A 22398-nucleotide genomic window follows, 5' to 3' on the forward strand; every position below is an offset into this window, starting at 1 on the left:
CCAGCACACCCCTAAACATCAGGCTGATAGTTTCTGTCTAAAGTCTCTTCTAAACCCCTAAATCTAGGATGCCTTACTGGTGAGTATAGAATATATATATATATATATTTGAAAGCACATGAGCTATTGGTCAGGTACCACGAGGAAGAGCCCCCACCCCCATCCCCACCCCTCCAGCAGTCTGGTTATACAAGCAGAATCAGCATTCATGAAATAATCAAAGACTTCAGGGCATTTATCCCTAGACAATGGGGATAAATCAGGAAATAAAGACAGTAAGGGCTTTTGGTCAAAGGCAGGGACACTCTTCCAGGGTTCCCCAGATTACTGAAAACAACTTCCCAGCTTTGTCTTTATGGCATTCCTGCTCCACAACAAGAATGAACTGCTTTCTGCACAGCACTTGTTCAAAGTCACCTTATGTTACAGTTCACTGTACATATATCTGGCTCTCCTACCATATAACACATTCCCATAGAACACATTCCTAATGGACAAGGACAACGTTAACAATTTATGTCTCCTTGAAAACCGTTAGCACAAAGTCTTGCACACAGGAAATAGATAATTTGTACATGTTAAATTTAAGTATCAACTTCACAAAAACATTATTAATACCTATTTTCTAAAGCCAAACAGGGAGTCACGTTTACATGCCTGTAGCAGCTAAGCGGCCAATCGGCCTAAAAGCAGGATCCTTGACTGCTAACACGACCTTCACATGACCTGCAGCAGGCGGCACCTGGTCCACGCCCACCTTTCTTTCCAAAAGCCCCGCCTGCTTCCTTCCCATCATTGAGCACCCTCTAAGCCCTCACAGTCCTCCCTGGCTCCACAGCAGCTGGCCCCTCTGGTCAGGCCCCTCCACTCCCCAGCCTACAGCTCTGGCCAGACTGAGCACCTCGTCACAGTTTCCCAGGCCCTGCCCTGGGCCTTCCTCCAGGCCCTTTGCACATTTAAGCATGTCTGTGATTTATGGCTTGTCTGTACTAAACTGTGAACTCCGTGAAAGCAGTGTTTAACTCACTATGGTGTTGTGCAGGTAAATGCCTAACAACCCATTCTCTAAACCATTTTTGTGTTATTTATATGCACGTACATTTATTCTAAAATTTACTGATATAAAGTTGTATAACGTATAATAGCAATAAAATACATAATATTAATAAATATATGGTAATAAGTAATAAAGTACAAAATATATAATAGTAATATATATATAGTAAGAAGTGGTGGTGGTGGTTTAGTCACTAAGTCGTGTCCCACTCTTGTGACCCCATGGACTGTAGCCTGCCAGACTCCTCTGTCCATGGGATTCTCCAGGCAAGAATACTGGAGTGGGTTGCCATTTCCTTCTCCAGGGGAACTTCCTGACCCAGGGGTTGAACCCGGGTCTCCCACATTGCAGGCAGACTCTTTACTGATGGAGCCACGGGGAAGCCCATAGTAATAAGTAATAAAGTATAAAATACATAATGCTCTTTAGTCCATATAGTCAACTGATTCTCAAAAGTTTTTGTTTGTTTGTTTAATTCATATCTATGGCCAATCCACAGAAAGGTCCTTATGGCAGAAAGTGAAAAGGAACTAAACAGCCTCTTGATGAAAGTGAAAGAGGAGAGTGAAAAAGCTGGCTTAAAACGCAACATTCAAAAAACAAAGATCATGGCATCCAGTCCCATCAATTCATGGAAAATAGATGGGGAAACAAGGGAAACAGTGACAGACTTTATTTTATTGGGCTCCAAAATCACTGCAGATGGTGATTGCAGCCATGAAATTAAAGGACACTTGCTCCTTGGAAGAAAAGCTATGACCAACCTACACAACATATTAAAAAGCAGAAACATTACTTTACCAACAAAGGTCCATCTAGTCAAAGCTATGGTTTTTCCAATAATCATGTATGGATGTGAGAGTTGGACCATAAAGAAAGCTGAGCACTGAAGAACTGATGCTTTTGAACTATGGTGTTGGAAAAGACTCTTGAGAGTCCCTTGGACTGCAAGGAGATCAAACCAGTCAATCCTAAAGTCAATCCTGAATATTCATTGGAAGAACTGATGCTGAAGCTCCAGTACTTTGGCCACCTGATGCAAAGAACTGACTCATTGGAAAAGACCCTGATGCTGCCAAGATTGAAGGCAGGAGAAGAGGACAATCGAGATAAGATGGTTGGAAGGCATCACCGACTCAAAGGCCAAGAGTTTGAGCAGGCTCCAGGAGTTGGTGATAGACAGGGAAGCCTGGCATGCTGCAGCCCATGGGGTTGCAAAGAGTCGGACGCAACTGAGTGACTGAACTGAACTGAAGTGAACTGACAGCCAATCCATAGATTCAACTGATAGATAAGTCAATGTTGGTTATCATCATTTACCTTAAGGAGTAAAACAAAATGGGACAAGAAAGATATATATCAGGACTCCCCTGGCAGTCCAGTGGTGAAGACTTCATGCTTCCTCTGCAGGAGGGCAATTTCGCCCTGGTTGGGGAACTAGGCTCCTATGTGCTGCACTTAATAGCAAAAAAAAAGCTGTATCAAACATGACATAAGCAACTTCTCTCTGAACTGGACCCTAGCTTTTCAAATACTAAAAGAATTATTTCCTCAATTTTTTTGTGCTATTCACAATATACTGGATATGGACACAAAACAGTTTTAAGTTTAAAAATGCAAAATATTAACATTTTTCCATCACTTTCTTAGACAATGAACAAAACAACAAATCAAGCCCCAATGTGTAGAGTCTGTTGGTTTCTATGGTATAAATACACCCACCATGGCCAAGTTCAAGCTCTGGACTTGACATCTCTGAATACAGAGCTGGGAGGAGATGTACCATAGTTTGTAATTATACAGTATTTCCACCATATGTGGGCAAGAGTCCTGAGAGCATAGTTCACGCTAAAATAATGAGGAAGGAATGAACCTTGAGAATATATTACCCTTGTTTCCAATACAATTTATTTAACTTTAAGCTTATAAAATTAATTTTTAACAACAGCTGTATTTAACAACCAACTTGCAAAATTTCTGAAAATTTAACCACAAGGTATGAGCAAGCTCTGGCAGGCCATGGTTCACTCCTACACTCCCGGTGTTTAGTACACAAAAGATGCTCATGCATGTCTGTGGAAACAAAGTATAATCCTGCGGTGACTTCACCCCTAAGACTCCAGAGAGAATCAAGACTTTCCTATGACAAGGTTTTCCCAGAGCTGGGAATTTTGAAAGCCAGAGAGACCAGCACAATCTTCCCTCTAACACACTTTCACAAAGGGCAGGGGGCGGATCTTTTAATCCTTATTATAAGGGTTCGATCCCTGAGTCAGAAAGATCCCCTGGAGAAGGGAATGGCTACCCACTCCAATATTCTTGCTGGAGAACTCCATGGACAGAGGAGACTCGTGGGCTGCAGTCCGTGGAGTCGCAAAGGGTCAGACGTGACTGAATGAGTACACTTTTTCACATAAGCTCAAATCTATGACACCTTTTTCGATACATTTATTCTCCCTGAGGTATTTCTTTCAGAACACACTCAGCAGTGGGAGGCTAATTTTAAACCCCTCAGTCTGACCTGGTTTAGCATCCTGGGTGGCACTGTTCACAGGGCATTCCTTAAAGCTCTCTTAAAGTTCTGGCTCTCACACTGGAAAAAACTGAGCCAAACAAGCACTCACTGATCCAGGTTCCTGGAGCTCAGTTTGGTCCTCTCCCTCCCTCTCAACTGTCTCTGGTCTGCATGTCTCTGCCCGGTTACCTGTGGGTCCTGCCCAGCTGCCTTCCCAAGAGTGGTTTTGGCCCCCCATCCTCCCCGCTTACCACCATCTGCCTGTCACTAAGGACTCCTTGGTCTCCATCAGACCTCACCCGCACCCTAACCTGAACCCTCCTCTCTACCGACCAGCTTCGTGACAAAGCCTGAAGAACTGTTGCTCCAAAGATGCAGCAGACAGACTCCAGCCCCACTGGCCAGCAGCTGGTGGGCCTCTGCCTTCCACAGACTGTACTGTGAATAAAAGGGGAGAGAGCCATTTCATTTTCCCAAGTATAAACTAAAGCTAAATGTACTTTTTCAGCTATGCGTGCTGCTCTCCTCCCCAGAAAGCAGCACGGTTCCCCCCACCCTCTCCCTTGTCCTAAGTCTCCTGGGTCTGCATCCCTCCCATTTCTGGTCAGTTTACTCTCATCACCCTGCAGCGAAAATTATTCCAAACTGCATACCCACAGGGCCCTGGCCTTCAGCCCATCCTCCCCAAGTATCTTCACACCATGCCACATCCCTATTTCAGAACCTCAGGCTCCCTATCACAATTTGAGAGAGTATCTCTGTTCCTACGAAACAAACACTCAAGTATTTAGGGCTTGATGTCCCTAGTTTATAAAAAGAGAAGGAAAAAATATGAAAAAGTAAATGGGACAAAAGACAATGGGTACTTCTGGAACAAGAGCTCCTTGTACCATTCTTGCCTTTTCTGAAATTATATCAACATAAGATTACAAAAAAAAAAAAAAACAAAAAAAAAAACCTAAACCCTCATCTTAGTGTCAAAGTTTGATAATAAGAGCTCCTTCTCACGGTCACATCTCTGATGTCTTGTTTTTGTCCCTCTCTACACCTGGACTCAGGATTTCCCCTGCTCCTCCCTGCCGACTGCTTCCTTCACTGACTCACTGCTTCCAGGGGGACTGAGGAAGGAAAGGAACTAACACTCCCGACCATCTGCTGCCAGCCGGGCGACAGCGCGTTTGGCACTCAGTGTGTATTATTCACCCAGTCCTACTGAGGGCTCTGCTAGGGAGGACAGTCTGAGGCCTAGAGGACGAAGACACAGGCCCAGGACGCCACAGCCACTAACGGCAGAGTGGGATGGGAACCCGGGTCAGCAGAGGGAGAATGACACAACAAACGGGACAAAGGCTAAGTAATAAAATCTCATTAACAAACAGATTAGGGAACAGATACAAAGCAGCTGCCAGTACTGCTCTTACCATTTCTCTGTAAGTCTGAAATTACATCACGTTATCCAAAAGCTAAACTTTTCCTGTGCCCCGACAAACAGGTGGGCACACTGACCCAGTGAGGCCCCTGGAGGCCCAGGCAGCACAGCTGTGCGGCACAGTGACTTCACGTGGAGGCGTTAGAGCAACTCGGTGCTGACAGCACGAGGGCTCGCTGTCTCTGGGGTTTTTCTCCAGAATCAAGCCGTACTTTTGGCGCATGGAAAAAGTGAAGTCGCTTAGTTGCGTCTGACTCTTTGCGACCCCGTGGATTGTAACCTGTCAGGCTCCTCCGACCATGGGATTCTCCAGGCAAGAATGCTGGAGTGGGTTGCCATTTTCTTCTCCAGGGGATCTTCCCGACCCAGGGATGGAACCTGCATTACAGGCAGATGCTTTACCATCTGAGCCACCAGGGAAGCCACCAGGGTGCGTGGAAAGTAAGACCAGCTTCACCAGAAGAGGGGCTGGGAAGACATGAAACCTGACACTACTGTGCTACCTGGGTGTCTCCCCTCTCCTCATCTCCTCCCTCTAATCAGGGTCTCCTTCCCAAAATGTCTCTGGCATCAAGTCCCTGCCTATCTCCATCGCCAACATCCTGTTCTAGTTGGTCATTCACACCTGAATTATTACCATGACCTGTGGGCCAAATCCAACCTACAAGTGAAGGACTTTTACATTTTTTTAATGGTTGGAGAAAAAAATCGACAGATAACTATTTTGTGACATGTGAACTCAAACTTGGGGGGTGGGGCATAAAAGCTTTACTGGCACACAGCCACACCCATTCATTTACCAATTATCTGCTTTCCTACCTATAACAGCAGCCGCATGGTGCATCAGCTATCCTATGGCCCAGTGACACAGAAAATATTTACTTTTTGGCCCTTACAGAGAAAAACCTGCCAACTTCTCCAGTAGCTGGTCTTGGCCAACTTTCACCTTGCCCCACTCCATCAGGTTAATCAACACAAAACACAGCTTCTGTGCTGCTTCTCTGTGTCCACAAGCCTCTGATGAACTAACTGATCATAAACACCAGCGCTTCCTGGCGTTCATCAGACCAGGTGAACAAACCTGCTTTGAATAAGAAGAGCCCACAGTGCCATGCCTTTTTGCTCACACTGTCCTCTGCCTTTCAGAAAACTCCTCTTTGTCATACTGAGTAAAGTCAGACGCAGGAAGACAAATATCATCTGATATTGCTTATACGTGGAATATAAAAATCCAGGTACAAATGAACTTATTCACAAAAAAGAAACAGAGTTAAAGATGTAGAAAACAATCTTATGGTTACCAGGGGGAAAGTATGGAGGGATAAATGGGAGATCAGGATTGACATACACACGCTAATATGTATAAAATAGATAACTAAATAAGGACTTACTATGTATAGCACAGGAAACTCTACTCAGTACTCTGTAATGGCCTAATGGGAAAACAATCTAAAATAAAAAAGTGGATATATATATGTGTGTAACTGACTCACTTTGCTGTACAGCAGAAACTAACACAACATCGTAAGTCAACTATATGCCAACAAAATTTTTTTTAAAAAAGGAACAAACAAAAGAAAATTCTTATTGCCTTCAATGGCACACTCACCGTTAACTTGCCTCTTAAGACCCTGGGAAAGAGCGTCTCCCAGTTTCCTCTCCTCTGCTCCCCAGCACCCTATACTTACCCTCATCACAGTTCCCACCACACTACACTGCAAGCATCTATTTGTGTGTCTGTCTCCACAGCTACAGAAGATTCCAGAGGCCGAGGAACACGTCTCACTCATCTCCCAACACCCAAACCAAACGGGGCCCCAAGGCCCATACACATTGAGCTCAGCTCCGACTCTGCCAGGCGGGCCTCCTCGCTGCCGAGCACCTGGCGCACTGCATTCTCTCTCTCTCCAGGCACCCCTGCACCGCACGGGGCCTGAGACGCAGCCCACACAGGCCCACGCGTCAGCAGACGAGGGTCCAAATGCCAGCCTCCTCTCACTTGTGTGCCCTTGGCCAAGATACCTGGGTGTCTGTTTTCATCTGAGGAGCAGGGGCGAGAGCAGCATCTGGAATGAACGGCTGAGGAGGCATGCGAAGCATCTACACCAGCGCTGCGCGCATAAGAGCTCAATGGCAAGTGCCTGCGCTCATCCTCCCCAAAGACTGGAGGAATCTGCCCGTGCCGACTGGCACCTCACTACTGTTCTTCTCCCTTCACCCAGCCGTCTCTTCTGAAGCAGGGACGTCGAATGCCCCCGGAACTTGGGCCCTGCCTGGTACCCAGTGCAGGACAACATGCAGAGAAGGGGCCCAGCAGATGACAAAGTCATGAACAAATTACCAGGAAGTCCAAAGAGGTGCTAACAGGAAAAGCAAGGCAGAGCCAAGGATGCAGCAGGGGACACTGAGACTGAGAGTACGGCTGGGCTGCATCGGGCGCTTCACACAGGTAAGCGTGGGGCCAGCCAACTTCACCCGAGACAGCCCCTTCAGTCAGCCGCAGCACCAGCTCCACGCGTGGCGTTCACGGCGGCTTACCAAGTGTCGGCAGGATTCTCAGTGCTCACAGCCGCACCAAGCACAGACGACTGTCATGTCATCGCACAGACGGAGACACTGAGGCCCACGGGGGTTAAAATACACATACAAGGTCACATACCCTAGTACATGATGCACAAGGAGTTCCAGAGTTCAAGTTCCTTACTGCTATACATTTTGGGGGGTGTGTGTGTGAGAGACAGAGAGAGAAAGAGGGTGTGTGTGTGATTTGGGGGGTGTGTCTCTGAGAGGGTGTGTGTGAGTGTGAATGAGAGAGATAGTGTGTGGCAGAGAGAGGGGATGTGTGAGAGAGGGTGTATGTGTGTGAGAGAGAGAGTAGGTATGAGTATGAGAGATTGTGCGTGAGAGACAAGGTGTATATAAGAAAGAAAGAGGTGTGTGTGTGTGCGAGAGAGTATGTGTGCGAGTTTGTGTGAGAGATAAGGTATGTGTGTGAGAGATAGTGTGTGAGAGGGTGTAATGAGACAGAAAGGGTGTGTGTGTGTGTGTGAGAGAGAGAGTATGTAAGAGAAAGGGTTGTGTGTGTGCACGAGAGTTTGTGTGAAAGAGAAGGTATGTGTGTGATAGTATGTGCGTGAAAGGATGTAATGAGACAGAAAGGGAGTGTGTGTGTAAGAGAAAGGTGTGTGTGTGTGAGAGAGAAGATATGTATGTGAGAGAGGGTATGTGTACAAGTGTGTGTGAGAGAGAAGGTATGTGTGTGAGAGTGTGTGTGAGAAAGGGTGTATATGAGAGAAAAAGGGGTGTGTGTATGAGAGTGTATATGTGTGTATGGAAAGAGAAGGTATGTGTGTGAGGTATAGTGTGTGTGAGAGTATGTGAGAGAGAGAGAGGGTGTATATGACAGAAAAAGGGGTGTGTGTGTGTGTGTATGTGTATGAGAGAGAATGTGTATCTGTGTGTGTGAGAGAGAAGATATGTGTGTGCAAGTATGTGTGCAAGAGAGTGTATGTGGAGAGAGAAGGCATGTGTGTGAGAGAGAGTGTGTTTGTGAGAGAGAGGGTGTGTGTCACGGTCACCTGGGAACCTTTCTGAGGACTGTAGCCCGGGGGACAGCCTCTCAGATAGCTCAGAGGGACTGCTCCAAAGGAGAAAGGAAGGAGCCAGGATATGTATGAACGTTTTTGCTGAGAAAAACATGTAGTCAAGCATAAAAAGATTACTACTACTCACAAAGAACAGACATCTCAAGTTAATGATTTTAGTGCTTTTCTACGTACAAGAGGATGCAGGAATCTGGGCTCACTGAAATTCTCCCTCAGTATCCAAGCTATCTTCTCTATCCAGGGCCCAGCATGCCCGAAGCACAGAATGCTGGTTTTTCTCCACTGTGAATTCCTCTCAGGCTGCACTGTCAGGGGGCAACTGCAGTGACTAATGCCTTGATCCTTGTAGAACTGGAATGGTGGCAACATTTTTTCCTTTACAGAGACATGGAATCCAGGAAAATGTCACTCCTTTCTTTTCCTCTTCCTTTGGATTTCTTTCTCAGGTAAGATTATTCAGGCAATCCCTGAAACCTAGGTGTAATGAAGCGGAGCTAGAAGATCATGAAGCACAGGCACGAACCAAAAGAAGAGAGACTCAATCCCACATTCTGAGTTTTAATCTAATCTGGCACCACCCTTCACCAGCTAAGAGATCTCAGGCAAGCCAACTAACCTCACTGAGCCTCATGGCTCCTAACCAGTTAGTTGGGTGGGCATCATATATGAAAGACTCTTGTAAGGCCTAAAGGACGTCTTATCATACAGTGTACTGATAAAGCACGCTCCTGATAAATTAGTTCCCTTCCCACCTTTTCCATAGCTCAACACAAGCAAGGTTTTAAGCCAAACCCCTTACCCTCCTTTATGTCCTACCAGGGAATAACCTCTACCCTACCCTGGGTTTTCCTGCCTGGCTGGTACCTATGCCCACGCATCTGGGCTTCATAAAAGCCTGCAGAAGCAGCCTGGAAACAAGCACAGGAGAGCAACTGCATCCAGAGCAAGGGAGGCAGCACAGGGGCAGACGGTCCATGGCCCCGGGGTGCCAATGAATACTGCATGGGGAGAGGCTGGCTGGCCAGGCGCCGCCAGGACACGCCCTGACCACAGCCAGGACAGCGCCTGGAGGCCCGCAGAGGCAGGGCCCAGGACCGAGTACAGCTCTAAGGCTGCACCTATGTGGGGCATGGAGAGGGCAAGGCAGGTAAAGATGACGGGGAGCCACTTCCACCAAGAGTGGAAGAGGAGACTCACAGGAGAAGCTGATACAGAAAAGCAAAGTTCTGAATTCCCCAAGAAGGGATTCGGTTGCAAAACTCCTATCCTATGGAGAATTCAAGAAATACAGACACACACAATTATACTTTGGAGGTCACTCCACATTTTCATACACCAACTTTGCTTGAAGCAAGGATATTTTTAAGCTAATGGACCCTTCTCTGAGGTCACCGGTCCTGGACACAGGGAGTTTCGTTAGCAACATGTGAAAGAGTCCTAAATGTTATTACCAAATGGAGCCAACTCAAGTAACATAGCAGGGAGCAAAGAGGAAGATGCTTAACCATTTCCAGGAGAGGTAGCAATTTCTATCTGATACATTTCTGATACATGATCCAAAGGTCTTATTAAATAAAAGATTAAACATAAGCAAAAACCCTATCTCACTGAGCATATCCAGCAAGAAGTCCTAACAGGCCTTTTCCATGATAGATCAGCTTCCAAATACAGCATATGACAGAGATACTCAAGAAAGGAGTGGGAGAGCTGGCGGGTACCAGCACAAGGTAACCACGGAGTTCCGAGGTTCGATAACGTGGCCTGATCTAATTCCCAAAGCATTGGTTAAGCGCCTCCTGCTCAGGTTTGCTCCCACCCATCAGAGCACCAGGGAAATGGCAGCCTGGAGCCTGGTACCTCCAAGGCAAGCAGCACAGGCCACAAATGGCAGTGGCATTGAGCTGAAGGGCAGCTGGCAGGAAGAGGAGGTGGGCCCGGCCTTTCCTGCAACCAAGCTGCCTAGTTGGACCTCAGAGAGCAGCAGCAAAGAGATCCTCTGTTTGCAAATATACAAACATTACTGAAACAATAGCCATGGGGGTAAATTCTAGAAATTCTCAATCTTACCTGCACAAAATCAACAAAACCAAATGGAGAAAAAAATACTTTGCCTGATAATATAAATTTTCTTACCACTCCATGTTCAGGGCTCTCTGGCCAGTGGAGTTGCGAATCACAACACGTTATAGTTTTCTGCATCTGTGCCTACTCTCCCCACCCCCACCTCCACCCTCACCCCCAGCCCCGCCCCAGGCTGCTTGCAGGCAAACAGCATCTTATTGTCCAGCACTCACCTTACATATAGTAGTTGCTCCATAATCACATGCTAAGAAGAAGCCCCAGCATGAATTCAAAGCTCTCAGATTCTGGGTCCTCTGTCCCCAGGCTCCCTGAGGGTGGTCCAGGCAGCAGCATCTCTGGGTATGCTCAGCACACTGAGGCACACAGAGTCCAGTGAGCCCTGGAGGCCCAGCCATGCTGCCATCTCACCAATCTCTCTCCCCTGCCCTTTACTGTCCTTTTCTTCCTTGCTTCCTCTTCTTTTTGCTCCCTCCACACATCACCTCACAGCAAGGTGATTAAATGCACAGGATCTGCAGTCATCCAGCCTCCGCAGAGTATCTATGGTTCTGGACCTCAGCCTCTCTGGAAGTTTCCCGAATGGGAAGCAGGAGACTAGAAGTGGTGTGTGCTCACAGGTGCTCGGCAGTGTCTGGCCCACAGTAAGACTCACTGAGTGATAGCTGATCCTATATAATTGCCTATGGTATGGATGGCATCACTGACTCGATGGACATGAGTCTGAGTGAACTCTGGGAGTTGGTAATGGACAGGGAAGCCTGGCGTGCTGCGATTCGTGGGGTCGCAAAGAGTCGGACACGACTGAGCGACTGAACTGAACTGAACTGAAAGGTGCTTAAAATGCCAAAGGCAGAAGGTTGTTTTTTCCCCTACCTATGCAAGTCTGGTTTTGAGACGAGCCTCTCTGCTTTGGAAACAAACTGAAACAGGTCCATGTCACGAGTTCAAATACTTCCTATTCGTTTTTCATAGGGAAACAAATGACTCTGACCAGGCATGACCAAACTGGGTAAAAGGTTCTGTTCCAAACAGTGGTTAGGATCCCACACTAGTTCATTTAAAAACAGAATAAAATAAAAATCATCCATAAAGTAGTTGAGCTAGGACAATGATAGGGTTTGCGTGAGTTCTTGGTTTTAGGAATCAGAAACCCACGCTAGGCAAAAAAGTACAGGAGGGAAGGGGACAGGTTTCCTGAGCTTTTCAGGGAGCAGACTTGTAATCAACACTCTTTCCAGATCCCATGGCCCAGCCCGAGGTGCCTGAAGACCCTACACTGTGCTAAGTGCACCTTCTGGGGCACCCACAGGTGTTCCCCTCTGGATGCTTCAAAGTTATCTCCTCCAACTCTGCCTGTTTTGATGGAGTACATCAGTTTAATCTAAATGCACCTCTCATAGACCACTTCAAGCAGATAATGCAAAAGTGAAGAGAAGGACAATGTGAAACAGTGCAGGGATGGTTGGAAGAGAGAAAGGGTGGCCACCAGAACGGAGGTGAGTCCACCCCAGTCAGTCGCCTTTGACTGGTCAGTGACAGCACAGCTCTGGACCTGAACGCCTGAATTTGAAGCTGAGCCCACTGTTCCCAACGGGGCCATCACTGAGCTGTCCGCCTCAGGGCCCTCGTGCAGGAGACAGGGGTGCCATGAGGACTGAGTGTGCCGCCCCCACCGAGCAGCCGCTCAGAACAGGCCCAGCAGACAGCCACCCTCCTCCATGCACTCCTGCAGAGACCACCATCGAGACACTGCTTACCCACTTCTCCTCCTCTCCCACTCACAAACCCCAACGACTCAATCACAAGGCAGCTGGAGGGGGTAAAGTGAGGGAAGGCAGGGAGGGGTGTCGCTGGGGCCTTCATAAGTGGGCATTTTGTAGGCCGGGACAGCCTGCAGCGGTGAGTTGTCATAACCCAGGGGGTGACAGGTTAGAGAAGTATCGTCCACCCCTGGTCCTACCTCTGGGCTGCTCTGCCCGTCTTCAAGCTCCAGTGCTGACGTGTAGCAACAGAAAAGAGGCAGGGGAAGAGACAGGACGAAGCCAGACCAACCAAAGTTCCACGCTGCCTTTTGTGTAGTTAGCTGTTTCAAGATAGTAAGGAAAAATCAATAAAAGCTACTAGTCAACCACCTGACGGAATGCTGCTCCCCTCCTTCCAGAGTCCACCAGACCAGATCCATCCCTAGATACACAGTTAAACAGACCTCTGTAGACCGGCCTAACACAAGAAGACCCCCTCCTGGCCTTCAGCCAAACACACACACACACACACACACGCCTGCTCTTTCCTCCTCTCCACAGTGAGGAGGCACCTCTGAGGACTGACCACTTAGCAGACACGCCTGCCTTTCCTCTTCCACCTTCCTCCAGTGTTCAAACCAACAATCCTACTTCTCCCTTCTTTAATCTGATTATTACCACTTTATTCCTTTTTTTTTTTAATTGTGGTGATTTTTTTCTTCTCTGTGAAGACTGACATTGACAAAAAGTGAATGAACTGCAGAGTTTTTAGGGCAACAGTTTCCCTGTCCTCCCTCCCCAGTTTCTTGATTATCATAATAAGCCTTAACACCAGAAGACAGTTAAAGCCCACACCAAGAAAACAGCAAGTCATGTGCAGCTGAGCCCCAGAGGTAAGAGATGTTGTTCTGTCCCCTCCACCAGCCACTCCACAGAATCAGAGCTGAATTCTGAAGAGTGGAACCAAAGGTGACAGAAGAGTGCGTGGAGGCAAGGGAAAGCCCAGAGAGAGTTTAGGTAAATTTCTGAACAATATCCCCACACTTCCAGTGTACCACATTATTTGTAGAAGTTAGAAACCAAAAAGGAGTCAGATTTTCAACTCTGCCACCTAAAGTAGAAACTGAGAGTCTATTTACTGCACAGATTTTAGCCCAAGTGCCAGGCCTCCAGGTTTACAATTTCAACCTGCAGCTTAAGTTTAAAAGCCTGGGTACTAAAGGAGTTACCTGGGTTAGAATATCACACATTTCTTTCGTCCACAAACCATTTCAATTGTCTCCCTCTCTATGTTCCCCATCTGGCCTCATAAAACATTTCACACTCTCCAAATACAGATATTTTTTCAACTCTTATTTTTTTCTTAAGTAATGACCTGGCTAAAGAATGCTTCTGGCCCAGGAATAGTCCAGAATCTTTTCCACTATTCTACTTCAATGAAAAATGAAACCCCTGTACAAGCACAGCCCATCAGAGCCAGGCAAGCAGCGACAACAGGTGTCAGGGGCTCTGCTGTCTGCTCCCCGTCTCCACTAACACCCAGGGAGGTTAGAAGCACACACTTCAGAATCAGCCCAGCTTTGAGGCCTGACCTGCCTTGTCACTGCCTTGACCTCCATCTCACCAAACCCTAGTTCATCAACTGTAAAACCAGGGAAAATAACATGTCCTACCTTATAGACTGTCATGGGGAACAAATGAGGTGATGTACGTGAAGCGCCTGGCACACATAAGCACCCAACAAATGTCAACTATTCTCAGCTGTCTAGTAATCTGAAAAGCATAATGGTTTGGTATCTTTAAGTCTTCCATGTTTCAAAAAAAGAGGGTTTTTTCCCTTATGAAAGTATTAGTGAAATTCTATAGGAAGGAAAAATCGAAGTCCAACTTAGCCATCAACTCACAACTTAGAACAAATAATGTCCCCCCCATTTCTTTATCCATAAAGTGGGAAATAATATACTGCACTAAACCTGATGACCTCAGACAAAAAAGAATCAGTGAGATAACAGGCAATAAAAAAGCTTTCACTTCCTCAAAGAAAAGCAGTAAGGAAATCCAGAGTATGATTATTACTGAAACGTCACATCCAGTATAACAGGACATACATAAACCACTGATGTTACTCAGGCTTTCAAGAACATTAGTTCTGATAGCCTTTTAATCTGGTCATAATGAGCCTGGTACAGTAGGAGGGGGGTACATGGCTGCTCCCTGCAAAGCCCAGTTCAGAGGTACAGCCCATCAAATCTAGGAGTGTGCCCTGTTTGCTGGTCAGGTGTCATCCACCCAGGCCATTTCTTAGATGCCAGTGCCAGCAGAAATTAGGAAAGGCTTATGGTTCCACCTGGACAGGTTAAACCAACAGCAACCAAAATCCTTACCCACAGGAATTTTCAACAGACCCAAGAAAGGGTCCACTCTGACCCTTTATTCTCCTGTGCTGAGTGAGTAAGATCTCATCTATGGTACGTACCATCCTTTCTGAAAAAAAAAAAAAAGCACATGTGAGCTGGAAGAAAGAGCTCAATTGTTTCTTGTTTGATATTTACTTCAAGGTTCAGAGGTCTGAGTTTCATTTTTAACGGACCATAAAAATTTTGGTGTGAGAGCTAGAGGTTGGGATGGGAAGAAGAATCGGGGGATTGGAGGGTTAGTCTTAACTTAAAAAGGGAGCATGCAAACAAAGCTGTATCCAATTTCATCATCCACAGGTCTCCCAAACTCAAACAGGAAAGAAAAAAAAATTACTTATGGTTATTAAACACTTACTATGTGCTAGGTATACTTGCACAGAATATTTGGTACACATTACTCTAGAGCCCATTTTCTGCCCCACACCTAGAAACACCATGATCACCTGAACCATAAGGTATGGGGTGGGGGGACCTCGAAATCTAGCAGTCAAGTTCTAGACATTTCAAAGGCTAGCATCGTGAACACAAAAAGGCAGCTTAGCTAGGAACCAGGTCTAAGTTCCTGAAGATTCTTTGCAAGAGGACCATCTAAACCCTGTTTTCCCTACAATTCTGGAATTAAGCCATGGTGTTAAGTATCCTATCCAAAAAATAAAAACAATTTAAAATCCTAGAACACAAGGAGAATTCACTCTAGAGCCACAACAACCTGAGCCAAGTTTCTGACCAAGTCCACTTGACAATGAAGTAAGACATGTATACAAGCCTCTGGAGGGCCCTTTACAGAGGTGCTCGGAGGAGAGCCAGCACCAGGAGCTGCCATCTGCGTGGCCAGGTAAGGAGGGCAGGGCCTCCCCGCCAGCTCAGCGCAGACGCGGAAGGTTGTGCTCACTGCAAAACCCATCGCACCTCACCCGCACCCCCGGGGTACGATCCAAACGGCTGTCTCCCAGGCAGACTGTCAGATGGGACTCGCCAAGTTTAAACGCCATCTCCCCATCCACGTCCCAGAAAATGAGAAGGTGTAAGCCTCGAGGAAAACACTGCTCACAACTGGCTTGCATTTCTCAGCACTAAGCACTGATGTCACCGTAACCGATGCCTGCGGTAAACAGCCGCCACCTTAGAGCTCACAGGCTGTGTGCGGGGCTGCAGACGCCTTCCTTCAAGTGAGTCTGCGGGGAGTCGGAAGACTAGGGCGGTCCGTGAGCCTCAGGGTCGGGGGACACGGGGACAGGGGGCACATGGGGGATGGGGGCACCCGGGGTTGGGGGACACGGGGGAGTTGGGGGGGGGACACGGGGGAATGGGAGCACAAGGAGACAAGGGGACAAAGAACATGGGGGGAGAGGGGAGATGCGGGACACGGGGGAAGGGGAGACACATGGGGACCTGAGGGGACGGAGGGCCACCGCAGGAATGAGGGAGTCGAGGTCCCGCCGCGCCCTCCTCCTCCGGCGCGGCTCCTCAGCTGCGCGTCCGCTCGCGGGTCCCCTCGTGCCCGGCCTCGGCGGCGCTCCTGGCAAGCACGTCCAGCCTCCCGCCCGCCGCCCGCGGCCCCAGACCCGGGCCTGCCGTCCGCTCCCGGGGCTGCAGCGGCGGCCAGAGGGAGGCGCCCGGCCCGCGCGGGTCCCGGGCCAGGTCCGGAGCCCGTCTCACCTCCGCCTCATGCCGCGTTGCGCCAGCGTCCCGGCCGCAGCCCACAGTCCAGACCCTCGGCCGTGGCGTCCGGCGGCCTAGCCCCGTGGCGACTCCCACTCGGGCCGGCGCCTCAGCCCCGCAGCCGCCCCCTCAGCAGTCGGCGTCCCGCGCGAGCAGCACCGCGGCTGCTGCTGTGGTAGCGGCGCTGCCGCCGGGTGGGGCGGGCACATGGGAGGGCGGGGCTGTGGCCCCTGGGGCGCGACCACCGGACCCCGGCCTCGGGGCGCTGACCTCAGCACGCCTCCGGAACCCGCTCTGCCGCCCGTCCCCAGGGCCGCCGGCGCGACCCGCTGGCTCAGACTTTGCCAGAAGCTCATGGTTCTATGCAGAAGGTAAAAGAGAGGGCCGCCTCCACACCCTTCCTTCTCTCCACTCCCCCCGCAGGTTCAGTGGTATATTCCTCAAAGCCCGCCCCGAGGGACCAGGGAGAAGCTGATTGGTTGAGAACCTTGGACGGGGGCGAGGAACCGCACGAAATGACCAATGGAAAAGCATGGTGGGCACATCAAAGCCGGCCAGAAAGGGAGGAGAGAGGATGCGATTAAAGGGCACGTTATTTGTTGCGCTCTGTAGCCGCCGCACAACACAACTGGAATTTTCTATCTGATCCAATCCAGACAGGAAACAAAGAGATTGGGGATTCTCAAATTTTGGAGTTAAGAGAACGAAAAGAAAATATGGAGAGAACTGAAGAAGATATCTGCGTGTGCCTTTCCGCCGTCCGGTTGTCAGTTGTCTCATCTAATCCAATAAGGATATTGGAGTAGAATTGATCTCTCCTAGTCCTTCTCATACTTTGCAAGTCTATAATCCTTGGCTTGTGATTAGCAATATTTACATATGTTCTTCAATTTGGGACATCAGCTAAAGAACTTTGATTGAAAGTTGACACCAGTTCCTTTGTTCAGACAGTATTAACCCCAGATTTTGTGAAGACAAAGTCAATATCCTTTCTGACTCCCTCTCTGAAAGCAGAGCGTTCTTTTCATATGTGGAGGGCCACACTTTGCCCAATAATTTCTACTCTAATTTGACTCTACTGAGAGTCACCTCCTCATCTTCTCTCTTCCTCCACATAATCAGACAACACCTCAGTTAATAATTCGTTTGCGTGTTGAACTGTCCAGAGCCCCTGGCTTCAGCAACAGGTCTTGCTGGTCAGGCCTCATCAGAATTGCCAAAATGCTGGTCACTACCTCAAGTCTGTGGCAGCCATTTAACTCTACAAGGACAGTGAGCTCTCAGTCTCCCTGCCTGTCAAATTCAAGACTTGAAAGCATCCTGAAAGGGTCCCACCTACTCTGTTTTAGAGGTTTACACGGGCAGCAGGCCTGCACTTTGGTAACAACCCTCCTGACAAGTCCACTTTCTTTTTTCAGAACTCTTTAATTTGACTGTGCCAGGTCTTAGCTGCAGCACCAGGGATCTTTCTTAAGTTGCTGCACATGGAGTCTAGCTCCCTGGCTAGGATAGAACCCAGGCCCCTTGCATTGGGAGCCTGAAGCCTTAACCACTGGACCACCAGGGAAGTCCCAAAACTTTTCAACCTCCCTACACCCCTCAACCCTCTTCCAAGTTGTATCAGATGTCTGGGGTACCCTTAGTAGCTCCACTCCCCACCCAGACAACTCATCTTCCAACTATTAGGCAGAGTTCGAGAAAGTCCAGTTCCTCCATGAAGCCTTCCCAGTCTGATGAACAGAAGATTCTGGCTTATAGAGTTCCTACTTCTACTCTGTGTTCCGCAAACCCTGATTTTCTGCCCTATACTATGCAATTTTTATTGACATATTTACCTCTCTCCTTCATTTACAGCAGCAGCTCCTTCTGCTTACATTTAGCATTAATAAATGCTTCCAATACGCTGGGTACTGTTTGGAAGTGCTTTGCATGTATCACCTCATTTCAGCCTCAGACAGGCTTAGAGAAGTTGACTTGCGCAAGGCACACACAGTGGAGGTCTAACTACGGTGCCTACCTTCGCATCCCCCACAACGCAAGGCTATCTCCTGTTTCTTCAGAACCAACTGCATTCCATACAAAAGAGAATGTGATGCACCTGTATCGTGTTTTACATTGATCCCTGGACCTGTAATATTTCAGCCTCAGTCACGTCAGGAAGGTTAGGAGCAGTTTGTTACAGGCAAAGCTGCAAGCGAACTGATGCACTTGCCTCCTGTAACAACGCTGTTGAATAAGGCATTTAGTTTTCCAAGTTGTGGACTGGCCCCTGCAACCCCTGCTCCCTAAGTGAACACAGACTTTTCATATGTAGCAAGTAGAGAACCTTATAAGCAATAGGGGAAGAAATACAAAATAGCAACAACAACAACAACAAAAAACCCACACCATGGAACAGAGAAGCCTGGTACAGCAAGTGCTCTCAGTGGACTTATGTAAACTGGGAGAAACACCTTCTACTTCACTTTACTGGCTTATTGTTCATATGTTGTCAATGAGATTATGTCTTTGACACATCTGGCAAATTCCACAGAAAAGGGCAACAAAAACTGCGCCCCACTCCCTATGGTGCCTGGAGACAGAATCAACCCATGCCCGTGACAAAGGGGCTTCCCTGTGTGGGGTTGCTGACTCTAATTCGGGGAACTTCCTGATTTGCCATTGAGTGAACTATCCTGCTCCACTGACAGTGGTGCCACAGCTTGAAAAAATAAGCTGGGCTAATGATTTCATTCTTTTTAAACTGCTGAAACCGTCACAGGGATAGGCAGGCCAGCAAAATGGCGTGGAAACCAGTAAACTTTAGATATCAATTGAGAAGGCTGAGCATGGACACCCTGGAGTCAGTATTTCCAAGTTGCTGTCTGCCTGATCCAGCCCTTACCCATCCAGTTAATTTTCACTCCCATAGTGCCTCTGTCTTGTCCCATCCCCAGAGAGCTCTAAAACGTCTCTGCTTATCTGGGTGTTTTATTTATGCATCCAGGTATTTCTTGGGCACCTGTTTGAGGTAATCCTGATGGATCGTCCAGGAAGCCTGCACCTACTGATTAGATGAGTGTGGAAAACATCAGACCCCCTTGGTGAGGAATGGATCAGATCAGCAGGTGCCAGGACTCTATCCCCAGCTAAACATACAAGCTGGCATTAGACGGCTCCTGCCCCAGGGCAGGAGGAGCATGGGGTGGGGTTTGGGGACAGGGCCTGTGTTGGGAAGGAAGGTGGAGAGATTGAAGGCACCCAGGAATACCTGTACGTGAACCAAACAGAAGGCAGGATGATGTCCATCCATACTGTGGCCATTGAAAGAATTGTGGTGTGGTCTGTCTCACTTTTAAGAAAAGGAAAATTCCTAATTTCCAAAGTAATACATGTCCATCATTTTAAAATGTTTAATAGGGAAAATTACAAAAATAATAAAATCTAGCCATTCCTCTTACCAGCATATCAGTGTTACAATTTTGATATATGTTTTTTCCTATACTTTTTTTGTGTGTACATGTGTATTTTCTTTTTTGTATATATCTCCCCTGCCCCCAACCAGGGATCCAACCCATGCCCCCTGCAGTCTTAACCACTGGACTGCCAGGGAAGGCCCCCTGCGTATATCTTTTTTTAAATAAAAATTGATCAAACTGCTTTGTAATCTATTAATACTTTCTCCTTAACAAGACCAGGAATTTTCCCATGCCATGTAGATTATTCTAAAAGATGATTTTAAATGGTTGCATCATATGGCTATACCGTAAGTTATTTAATTCTATTTTTAGGCATTAAGATTATTTTCAATTCTTCATTATTATATGTAACTTCAAGGATTATCCATATATGTAAATGTTTATATATTTTTACGATTATTTCCTAATATTTCTAGAAATAGAATTGTTTGGTCAAAATTTATGCACTTTTTTTTTCTTTCTTTTTTAATTTATTTTAAATAGAGGCTAATCACTTTACAATATTGCAGTAGTCCCTGCCACACATCAACACAAATCAGCCACAGGTGCACACGTCTCCCCCATCCTGAACCCCACTCCCACCTCACTCCCCACCCCATCCCCTGGGCTACCCCAGATCCCCCACTTTGAGTGTCCCACCTCATGCATGCAACCTGCACTGGTCATCCATTTTATGGTAATATACATGTTTCAATGGCACTCTCCCAAATCATCCCACCCTCGCCCTCTCCCACGGAGTCCAAACGTCTGTTCCTTACATCTGTGTCTCCCTCACTGTCCTGCATATATTTCTAGAAATGGAATTGCTTGGTCAAAACGTATGCACATTTTTTAAATGTCTCACACATATTGCCAGTGGCCTTTCAGAAAGTTTACAGCAGTTCTATCCTCACCAGCCATCTAAGATGTGGCTATTTCTCTGAACCCTCGCCAATCCTGGACATCTCTTTTGTAATCCTTGCCATTTGACAGATGAAAAACAATATCTTGTTGTTTTGATTATTATGGTGTATGTTTAACCCATCAAGGTAATAAATATGTATCCTTCCTTCCAAGTCCCCTGAATTGAATAGTGAAATGAGTGATTCCTTTTCTCTCCATTCAACCACTCTTCTCCAGAATCCCTGAGAACAGATAGAGAAATCAAGAGTAAAATCTGTTCAAATGATGAGACAAGCTCAGGGCCATGGCACCTGAACCAGTAAAGAAGGTAGTGGAACAGATGGCTCAATAGAGCACATATGCCCTAAATTACAATTTTGAAAAGGGTAACAAGTCCTTACATAGAAACTTTTTTAGCTATAAAAGGAGATGAGTCCTCTGAGTTATATTTAGTACTGGCTAATACGAAAATCATTTGCATTTCTTCAACAACACCCAGTTCTGTGATGGGGCGAGTCCACAACGAGCCATCCTCCATATCGAGTGGCCAAGCCACCCAATATGACTCTCAATTCCTGCCTAACTTTCTGGTCCCTTGGCTTTGTTTTTGTCTTGTGGCTTTCTCCGCAGCCTCTTCTCCCCTCCAGCTGTCAGTATCCTAATTTCCCACTGAAGAACTTATCCCTCCCCAACTCCCAGCTGTGTTTGGTCAGGATTGAGTCCAACCCCGCTCTGGACTTGATGTGGGATGCAAGAAGCTCTGGGAGCTGCTAGCAGCCATCCTGAGCCATGAGGTTGAACCTGCACCAGAAGGAGAGTAGTTGAAAAAGTGAGAGGGGAGCTGCTGCTGCTAAGTCGCTTCAGTCGTGTCCGACTCTGTGCGACCCCATAGACGGCTCCTCCGTCCCTGGGATTCTCCAGGCAAGAACACTGGAGTGGGGTGCCATTGCCTTCTCCGGAGTGGGGAGCTATGTCAGGTCAAATCTGTGAGCCCTGATTCAAGTCTCTTGGGAAGCCTGTGTGTAAAACAATACCTTCCCTCTTTCTTTACAAAACTTAAACCAGTTTTGGCCAGCTTTCTGTCACGAGCCAAGAATGCTGACCGAAACACTGCCTGTGGATGGATTCTGTGGTGCCGTAGGAACTCAGTCCATTCAATTCAATTGTTCTCAACGTCACTGCCACTAGTTCAGTTCATCATGACCCCAAGAGTGTTCTAATGCAAGGACCATCAAGGAAAAACCAAGCTACGTGGAGCCTGAGGATTCCAGGTTGCCTTGGACGGACTCAGAAGCCCGCCATCTACCTGTAGGATGAGAGTCAAGAGGGAAGAACAGGAGGGTGTGGTACAATTTGATTCCTGGGCAACCTCCGCTGTCATGTGGACCTACTGAAGACAAGAGGGTCTGAAAAGCTTGATGTCCTGCTTCTCTTCTACACTGAAGACTGATTTGAAAACAAGCCAGTCTTAGGACTTCCTTGGCGGTCCAGGGGCTAAGACTCTGTGCTCCCAATGCAGAAGGCCTGGGTTCAACCCCTGGTCAGGTAA

The 22398-nt window shown here is 47.5% G+C and overlaps 1 protein-coding gene across 13 annotated transcripts in view; it reads right to left on the reverse strand.

Annotated features, from left to right (window-relative positions):
* MICAL3 (microtubule associated monooxygenase, calponin and LIM domain containing 3) overlaps nucleotides 1–22398 on the reverse strand; it is a 156762-nt gene that overhangs the window by 126137 nt on the left and 8227 nt on the right. For 6 of the 13 annotated variants that reach the window (XM_061418406.1, XM_061418401.1, XM_061418405.1 and 3 more), the window contains exon 1: nucleotides 16507–16698. The exons of 3 other annotated variants lie outside the window; for them this stretch is intronic. The gene's annotated coding sequence lies outside the window, so the exon portion shown is untranslated. Of the gene's footprint in view, nucleotides 1–16506; nucleotides 16699–22398 lie in introns of those variants that run through there. 4 more of the 13 variants (XM_061418410.1, XM_061418409.1, XM_061418408.1 and 1 more) reach the window with 1 other exon arrangement.

The sequence above is a fragment of the Bos javanicus genome, chromosome 5 (assembly GCF_032452875.1).
Source record: "Bos javanicus breed banteng chromosome 5, ARS-OSU_banteng_1.0, whole genome shotgun sequence".
NCBI lineage: Eukaryota > Metazoa > Chordata > Mammalia > Artiodactyla > Bovidae > Bos > Bos javanicus.